This window comes from Olea europaea, chromosome 1 (genome assembly GCF_002742605.1).
Source record: "Olea europaea var. sylvestris chromosome 1, O_europaea_v1, whole genome shotgun sequence".
NCBI lineage: Eukaryota > Viridiplantae > Streptophyta > Magnoliopsida > Lamiales > Oleaceae > Olea > Olea europaea.
In genome coordinates, this window is record NC_036237.1 from 10,114,800 (window position 1) to 10,124,870 (window position 10,071).

The following is a 10,071-nucleotide window of genomic DNA, read 5'->3' on the forward strand; positions in this document are numbered from 1 at the left end:
AAAATTGAGATGGTAAAAAAAAATTTTTTTTTTTTTTTTTTTTTTAGGGATTATGAGTTGATAAATTTAATAAAAAAAAAATTCATTCAAAATTTACCTTGAGTTTGTAAAATCTACATGTAAGTGTGTCTTGAAGATACGATTGAAAAAGACTGTGAATTGGTCTAATGTTATTAGGTGAGGGACAAACTCCACCGTAAAATGATACATAATGATAGAAGTAACAACGATAATATTTTTTAAAATAAGTTATAACATTCAGGCCCTGAAAAGCATGCGCAGACTTTCTATCGAGTGGTTGGTGAATAAAATGTCCTTATAAAGAGAACACGTTTTCACCGTTTTGAAAAATCGAAAACAGAAAACGACCCGAAAACGGTAAAGAGAACAGGGCCTTAGTTATAAATTTCTAGCCTAGTGTAGCACCTATTTTTTAAAACTTATTTTTTTCCTTAAATTCATTTAATAGGAATTACAACATTTATCAATATTTCATAATATTATCTATTAAAATATACTAAGAGTCGATTATACATAATAGGTTTATTTCTTATAACATCGTTGTCATTGTATAAATATTCTACTCATAATTTTAAATAAAAAAATTTAATGTAACCTATTGATGAAGCCAATGTTGACAATTACTTGTTATGTACATTTATGCCTTCGTATCACAATTATCAGGATCAAATGCATAATCACTAAGTAATCGCATTCAAAATGATGTAGAATTGAAGAAAGTGACTACACGAATCTCAATTTAACTTGGTAAATTAATTTTCACTCTACGCATAATCACTTAAGTAATCGCTAAAACCACATGGTTTTATCTTATTATTTTGAGTCACTACAAAATTTACAGTTTCACGTACTTGTTCATATTGAAATTGATGATTTACTTCTTACCTTTTTAAAAAAGTAATTTTTAAATTACTTTTAAGGATGATAAAATATGTGTTGGGTGGTATTGGGTCTCTCTCATCCCAAAAGTTAGTTCAAGAGATGAGACTTTCCCCCATACTTATAAATTGAATATCAATCTATTCACAATTGATGTAAGACAACCTCAATATACTATCAATGAGCAGGTTTCATTTTCCCTTTTCTTAAAAGTTTATCATCATACACAATATAAAACACTACCACCTACATGTGCTATATCTAATCAAGCTTATAAGTAGCTTCAAACCTGCTTAAAAGTTACCCAAATAATGTTTAATGAATCTAAAGATAAGTCGATAGAGAATTTTCCGTTTGTCGTTAATATTCAATCACAATGTAATATATAAAAATAGTTTATAATCTATTTTAAAGATGCTCATATCATGCATGTCTCAAAAAAGTCAAGATAAGTCACGAATTTTTTATCAGATCATAGTCGAGTACAGACAAACACGACAACTTAAGCGTTACATCTAATGAACAAGAAAAGTGAAAGCAAAATTGAATCCCAACTCTTAAAGCTAGCATACGATTCTTGGAGCTTAATGTAGGAGAGTTTGTTAAAGGACGTGTGCAGTTGAGTATTCTTGGGCCCACATTTTGTTAGGAGGTTTAGGAACAGGCTCGTACTGCACGGCTCTTTTTAGTAAAGAAACACGTGGCAAATATATGTACTCTCTTGGGATCGTCATTATCTGACGTGGTGTCTGCATGCAAATGCCACGTGTGATTAGAAGATGATAGAATGAAAGGTGTAAGGAAAATGTTGAGTGTACGAAAAGCAACGAAATTAGCCTATGTTTCACATTTTTTTTTTTAAACTCATTTTTAATCTTATATTTTTTCATAAAATAACTTTACATATAAATTGAAAACTTTTCATTATTTTTAATTACACATTATTCAAAAATCATTATTCCAAAATACATTTTCTTATAAAAATGGCGCTCAAACGTGCTTAATTTTATCATCTATTTTCTTCTCACTATAAATCGATTTAACACTGAGTCCCTATTTGGCCATAATTTTTTAAAATTTCATTTTCAACCATACATTTTATAGGATCTACAATTTTATAACTTTTTAACTATAAATTTGATCAAAATCTACTAAAATTTTTATTACTCTAATACTTTTCGTATTCATTATGATAATATCTAGTTGCGGGATGTAAGCATTGCACATTTTTCTAGTTAATTTTAGTTTTAAATTTTGTTACCTTAGATCTTTTAGTAGTACGAGATTATGATTTGTTGGATTGTAATTTGTAAATTTGTTTATGGCGAAATCAAGACACGCAAATGAATGGGTGGCCGGCCAATTTCGACCCCCCCCTTGGCTGTTCCGATACATCCTCCGGTTCATTCTCATTACGTATGGTTCATGGAATTCAAATTCTTACTTTAACTTTAGATTAAGTGAACGTTAAAACTAAATTGATTTTTTTAAAGATTCTTAATTTGGTTTACCAGATACGTTAATTTGCTTTAATTTGAGTAAAATTGATACAACTGATATAATATTAAAGATAAAAGTAATAAATTTCTCAAATTTTGATCAAAAACTTATTTTTAAATGTGTAAATTTTCACGTCAGTTAAACATGCAAAAGAATTTGGAACGCTCCTCTTAAAAAAGTTGACATTTTAAGTTAAAATCTTGAGACTCTATGAATATCAAAACTCAAAAAAGTATAATGGATTGATTAGTTCGATATATCTACGACTAAAATGAGCATTCAATTTTCGATATTTTGAAACAAATCACCATCTTGCAGGACAGATCACACACTATCGAATCGTTTAAATAGGAAAGAACATTTAACATATAAAATTTTGGGTTATTTCTCTCATATTCGATATATTGTTATTTTTAATATACTATTAGAGAGATTAGTCGATGAACGTTACGTTTTTCATGCACTATTAAAAGGTTCGAAAGTTACCGTATAGCTTATGAACATTTTTATTTCTACGCAGGGACCGTACGAAAGCAGCCCCCAACTATTATAACTTATGACGTTGGTTAGACCACTTGAGCCGACCTCAGGCAGGCACCCCTCCTAAGTGCAATGGAGGTTCGCAACTTAGACCGTGGGCCTTCTCGATCACCCATTGACCTATCAAGGTAAGCGCAGTTTAATGAATTAATCAACCTAATTTCTTAATTTCACTGTTATATCGGAATTACTTTTGAAATTAGTCAATTTAAATCAATCAGATTGTACGTACAAATATTCCAAATTAAGGGCTAAATGGAATAATTGAATACTTATTTTTAAGAATTCTAATTTAATCAGTCAACTAGCATGTTCTATAATATACCTCAAACTGGTATAGAGCCAATTCGACAGCATTAATTCCAAGAAACTGGCCATATATAATTAATTAATTTTATTTAATTAAAAACAAAAACAAGTTCGGGCTGGACAGGGGATGTTGCTTAACGTATATTCCATTTCTTGATAGCGCCTGCGCACGTGATGAGTGCACCAATTGATGAGTGTTATCCAAGCCAATTTTGCTTATCACTTATTTCCGTTTTTAATTAAATTAATAGTGTGTAAAAGTTATTTTAAGATTATCAATTATAATTGTGTGTAGATAAACCCTAACATGGCAAACTAGCAATCCATGCAATGCCAGCAGATCAAGGAAAGAGATGTGATCAACACCGTTGATCTGATCATTAAAGTGACTATGATATTGACCAGTTTTGATATCATCATATCATACGTGTTGCTTTTGCACAAGCGTGAAGCCTTTGACTAACACGCCGAATCCCGATCACAGCGGTGATTGCAATTTTAGTACCCAACTCTATGTTAGCACATTGAAAATTGTGTGCAGATTAAGAATTGTCGAATTAGCTTCTATTCTCTCTTTGTCATATTTGATCTTTTCCTAAAAAAATTAAAAAAAATCCCAAAATACACAATATGTCTCTTGCACGTAATGATCATATGGATTTTACTTGCACATTTATGTTCCCAATTTGTTATGAATCTAACTATAATCGGCCGTGTAAGCAAATCAGATTGCTTTTTGCCTCCCCAGTCAGGGACAAATATTAACTTGCCTTTACGTGCATGGTAAGTGAAATAAAAATTGATCGAGGGTATCTTTGTCATTACACTTGAAGAGCATGAGATCAACTGCAATCATTTTTCTTGTAGTGACCAAATTTGACCAAATCTTGTGGGTTCAAATTATTATCATGTCGTGGGTGTCTATAAATATCTATTTTTAATATTACAAACAGTGTACATAGGATTACAAATATATGTGTGACATGCATCTGTTGACCGATTTGAATTGTGAAAATTCAAATCGTAACGTGCATATGTTAAACTACGTGTTCAGAAAGTTTGATCCTTATTGTTATTATCTCTATAATCTCAACACTTTTCACTTTGTGAACGTGGGTGAGTCAATTGGTGCTACAACTAACCATTCGAATGTATGAACAAATTTTACTTGTTAAAATAAAAAGGAATTCAAGAAAAATAATATTATATTCTTAAATATCAAGGAAAATAGATTTGTGAAATGTTGCTTAAGCACGCAGGAAAAAAAAATAAAAAGAAAAAGATGTACTGAAAAATGAAGCGACATTTCAAACTTATTGAACTGAAGTCCCGATCAAAGCTAAAGTTAGCTAGTGAATTAAGTGGAGTTTTCGAGATAAACATAAAATTATTTCTTAACGAAAAATTGGAAAAAAAAAAAAAAAAGTGCGTGGAGGCACTAATTTGCTAGAGAAAGAGAGAGAGAGAATTTGAATGTTAGAGATTATTCATCATAATAATGATATATACAGTCACTCACTATCGCAATCGCTCTACGTCACATACATATGGCTGTAGATAATTTGATATATGAAGTAAGAAAAAACTACTACATTAATATATCAAATCACAAACCATCATGTAGAATGTCATATAGGACGACTATCGTAGTGAGTGACTATGAATAACATTATTGTATTCATAATGCAACAAATGTGTGGAGAAATATTTGAGAAAATTATATTAAACTATTTGAAATTTGAATAATTTGGATCCTTTGAATCGGGTCCTTGACTAACCATTTGTTTGTATACATGAATAAGACTGATGTGGAATCTTTGAGAAATTAGGACAACAATGTTAACAATCTCTAGCATGCGCCTCGACATGGTAGATCAGAGTTGGTGTCGTCTAATTATTTTTAATTTAAATTATATTTTATATATTCAGCCCAAAAGCTTTCCTTTTAAATTGTCCTTTAATTAAGAGATTAAAACACTTATTAGTCCTTGAAAATGCATGTGGGGCCCCCCTTTTGGTTAAATAAATTTAGCCATGGGGAAATTGCTCAAAAATAAAATGAATTGAGTAAATGATGAAATTGATCACAATCACACCTTTGAAATTATGTGTGGTAGGTTACTAACTCTAAAGGTCACAATTTCTACTTAATTCTATGTCTAGACTCGACTAAATACTAAATAAATGTTTAATATCCTCTCGCGTGTCAACAATTAATCGGATCAATTTCTAAAGAAATGCAAAAGAAGACTAAATCTATCGCGATAGAATGAATCGATGAACTAATGACTTTACAACCTTTAAAACCGTCATTTAGGTTAGAAATTAATGTAATGTCTCGACTATTCTCGATCGAAGAAAGATTGTTATAAGATTTTTCAAAATAAAAAGTTTCATCCTTAAATGTAAAATTTTGTAGTAGTAATCACTTTAAACTACAAAATCTTCGTATACAAGCCGAGGAATAAAAAGTACAAGAAGAGAGAATAAGCAAACTATATTTGTAAAACTAAGGCAACAGTATAATATTAGAAGGTTAGATTGAAATCTTAATAGTTAAAGGATTATTCAATTAATTAAAAAATTAATTGGGATTTGGGAGGATTTAACGTAACGAACCATGAATGGTGTTACTGAGAAGAAGATGATGTTGCTTAACGCATTTAGGAACTCCTCAATTAAAGGCCCTAATCGCACGTCGAGGGTCGTGTAGAATCTGAGTGACTAACTCTTGCTGGCTTATCAAACTTTGCTTGATTCTTAAGCGATTTAAAGTTTTAACATTCTTTTGTTCCTTAATCTTCTGATAATTTAAATTAATTAATTACCCTTAATTGTTAAGCAATCAATTAAACTAAGGAGCTCTTGGACAGTGACCATTGTAGAAGTCATATTTTAGTCAATGTCAAAGAATTTTTTTTTTCTTTTTCTTTTTGAGGATTATTGTAACCAATTTGATTTGCAAAAAATATCAATATTTACGGCCCGATGGACATGGCTTTTGAGAAGTCAAAAGTTTCTTTTGTGGCTAATTTTATAAAAATATTTCTTGTAGTATAAATTTTTTTTTAAAGAAAACTGATCCAATGTATTTTTGTTTAAATTACTTTTGGATTATGAAGTTCTTTTATAAATTAATCTCTGAACAAATATTAAGAAAATTCTTTCATAGAAAGTAAAAGTAAAGGCAAAAATCATGCAAACGTACCCTTATATGATGTTGGGATAAATGATGTTGGAATGTATCAAAATCATATTTATTTGCAATTGCTCACTATTGCAGTCGTCATATGTGACATACATGTGATAGTTAGTAATTTGATGTATAAAATAATAAAAAACTACCACATTAATATATAAAATCATTAATCGTCATGTGTATGTCACGCAGAGCGATTATGGCATTGAACGACTGCAAATAACATTACTCTATTCGAATCGTTCATTGACATGCTTGAAGCATCAAATCCTCGATTTATTGAGTCAGGCGATGAATTATTGATTCAATTGATGAATCATCGCTCGATACAAATACTTTCTTGGTAACTGCTCGTTTATCACGTTTTTATTAGAACCACAAAGGACCAGTTTAATTTATTTATTTTAACATAAGCATGCAACCTTTGACTAATCAACAATAACGGATTTAGACCACTCTTTGTTTGTTGTCGACTTTTTCTTGCTTAAAATTGTCTGGACATGGAAATGCAATTAGATAACATTAATTAATTATAATGATTAATGAGGATTAATACAAATAATTTTAATTAAGGATGAGGTCCACCATAGATGAAACAAAAATAACATGATGATTGGTGCCGTCCAAATTAAAGACCAAATATGTTTTTTAAAGTTGAAAGTGGCCAATTGTTGCTATCAATTGATGTGTTTTGGACAAATACTATGATGTTATGCCGGTAACTAACCTTAGTTAAAGATTAATGCTATGATATCTTATTGATTTTTAATTGTCTCTTTTACGTTGTTTCTCTATTTTTTTTTTCTTGCATCGTCTTAATAAATTTATGGTCAATTCGATCCATCTACTCTAAAAAAATATTAAAATGAAAAAGAGGCCAAGCATTCTTATGTGTTTCTTGCGCTTACAATAAGCCTGTTTGATAGGACTTTTACTTTTTGTGGTATAGTTTTCTGAGGAAATTATTTTATTCCCACTTCCTCTAATTAAAAGCTGATCTATCTAGAAAAAAGTATTTTTTGAAAATTTTAAATACATATGTCAAAGTAGCTTCTTTATTCTTAGAAAAAAAAATTTATTTATCAAAAATCTTGCAAACAAGGTTTTTGTATCTAATCCTAATTTTAAATTTCATTCACTTTTTTCTCCTTGACTAATTCTATCTTTCTTGTTACTTAAAAAAATAAAAATCTACTTTTCTTGTTGATCAAATAAATAAACAAAAGGCAGCATTCTCTATGCTTTTCTTGTGCTTATGATATTAGAACCATAATTATTACTTTTTTTTACAATGTAATTTAATTTTAAATTCTATCTTTTCCATAGACTAACTGTAGTTCTTTCGCTAACTAGATAGATCTGTGATTAATTCGATCCATCTACTAAAGTAAAATGGAAGAAAACATGATAATCTAATGTTATGTCATATCTAATCCTAATTACTGATTGCTCTTATGATTTTTTTTTTTTAATTTTAATTCTCCTATTTCTCAAGTAATTTTAATTTTGTAGGTCTTATATTTGTGGTAATTCGATCCATCTACTCTACAAAAATGAAAAATAAAAGCAAATATGCATTTCCTATATTTTTCTTGTGCTTACGATGATATATTATTTTAGAACCATAATTATTACTTTTTTTTACAATGTAATTTAATTTTAAATTCTATCTTTTCCATAGACTAACTGTAGTTCTTTCGCTAACTAGATAGATCTGTGATTAATTCGATCCATCTACTAAAGTAAAATGGAAGAAAACATGATAATCTAATGTTATGTCATATCTAATCCTAATTACTGATTGCTTTTATGATTTTTTTAAATTTTAATTCTCCTATTTCTCAAGTAGTTTTAATTTTTAGGTGTTATATTTGTGGTAATTCGATGCATCTACTCTACAAAAATGAAAAATAAAATTGAATATGCATTTCCTATATTTTTCTTGTGCTTACGATGGTATATTAGTGTTATGTGACTTATGTCGGTATCTAACATTAATAAAATAATATTTCAATGATGTCTTTTGTAGATTTAATTATCTCTTTTTTCTCGAGTAATTCTAGTTTTCTCGTTGACCTAATAAATTTGTGGCCTATTCAATCCATCTGCTCTGAAGAAGTGAAAAAAATATGTAAAGTTATTCTTGTATTTATGATAATATGATGTTACATCCATATCAAACCTAATTAATGATTATTTCTATAATGTGTTTTAAATTTTTAATTCTCACTTTTCCCCATTTAACTCTTATTTTTTTCTTTGACCTAATAAATTTGTGGTCGATGTGATCCATCTACTCTGGAAAAACTTTAGCTAGAAAAACAAAGAAGCATTTCTTAGTTTTTCTTATGCTTTAGGTCGGCATTTAGCTAACTCTAATTAACAATTATGGCTATGATGCTTTTTAAACTTTTAAATTTTCTCCTCCCTTTTTTTTTTTCCTCGATTAATACTTGTTTTTACTTATTAAATTTTGTAGTCAATTCGATACATTACGTTAGAATACAAAAAATGTGAGAATATTTGTTTTGGTCATGCGTATGGTAATGTTATGTTATGTCGGTATCTAACATGAATTAACGATTATTTCCATTATGTCTTCTAAATTTTAGTTCTATCAATTCCTTATTTATTTCTAGTATTTATATATATTAGAAATAATAAGTGATCTTCATATATATATATATATATATATATATGAAGATCACTAAGGCCATGTTTGATTCATGTTTTAGTTTTTAGGTTTAAATTCATCATCAGTTTTCTGTTTTGAGTTTCTAGTTTATGATTGTTTAAAAAAGGGGTTTGATGTGTCATTTTGAACAAAACAGGAAACTGAAAATGCCCTTGCTTTGAAATTTTGAAAAAAATATTTTAATAACATTTTATTCGATAAATTTGATTATTTAATAAAATAAAATAATTTTCTTTTAATATATTAACAAGTAATATATACACTTTTAAAGTTGGCGATCTTACAATATTCTTTTTTTTTGCTACAAAAGTAAAATATAAACAAATAATAATAAAGTTAGCAAAATATATGAAATACAAAAATGAATTTAATTATATTTTTTAATTTTTTTTAAATAATTAATAAGTAGTGAGGACTGTTTTTACTTTTTTAGGATTTTTTAATTCTTCTTTAGAATTTAATTTTTGAAAATTTTGACTATTTTTATTCAAATGCTTATTTCCCTCGTTTTGAGTATTTTTTATATTTTCGCTAAAAATCCTGAGGGCATAAAAATGTATTTTGAGTTTTATGTTATAAATTTAACATTGTTTTCAAAAATGTTTTTTTTAACAAAAATATAAGACGAAACAAGTTTTGAATGTGGAAAACTGAAAACAACAAATAAAATACCTGCTTAGCTTTTCATCCACATATTGTAACAATTTACACAAATATACACAAAGCGTGTGCTATGTGAGGCTGTTTACTTTGTAGAAGTCTGGGGGCCTGTTTTGCATTTGAAAAGCCAAAAGTTGATTTTGATAATAACTAGTAGTAGGTAAGTGCATTGCACGTCTTAGTATAGGATGAATAATATGCGTAATATTTTTGAAGTATTGATGTAGTTTTTGAAAGTAGTTCAAATAATTGATATTTTTTAAAAAAA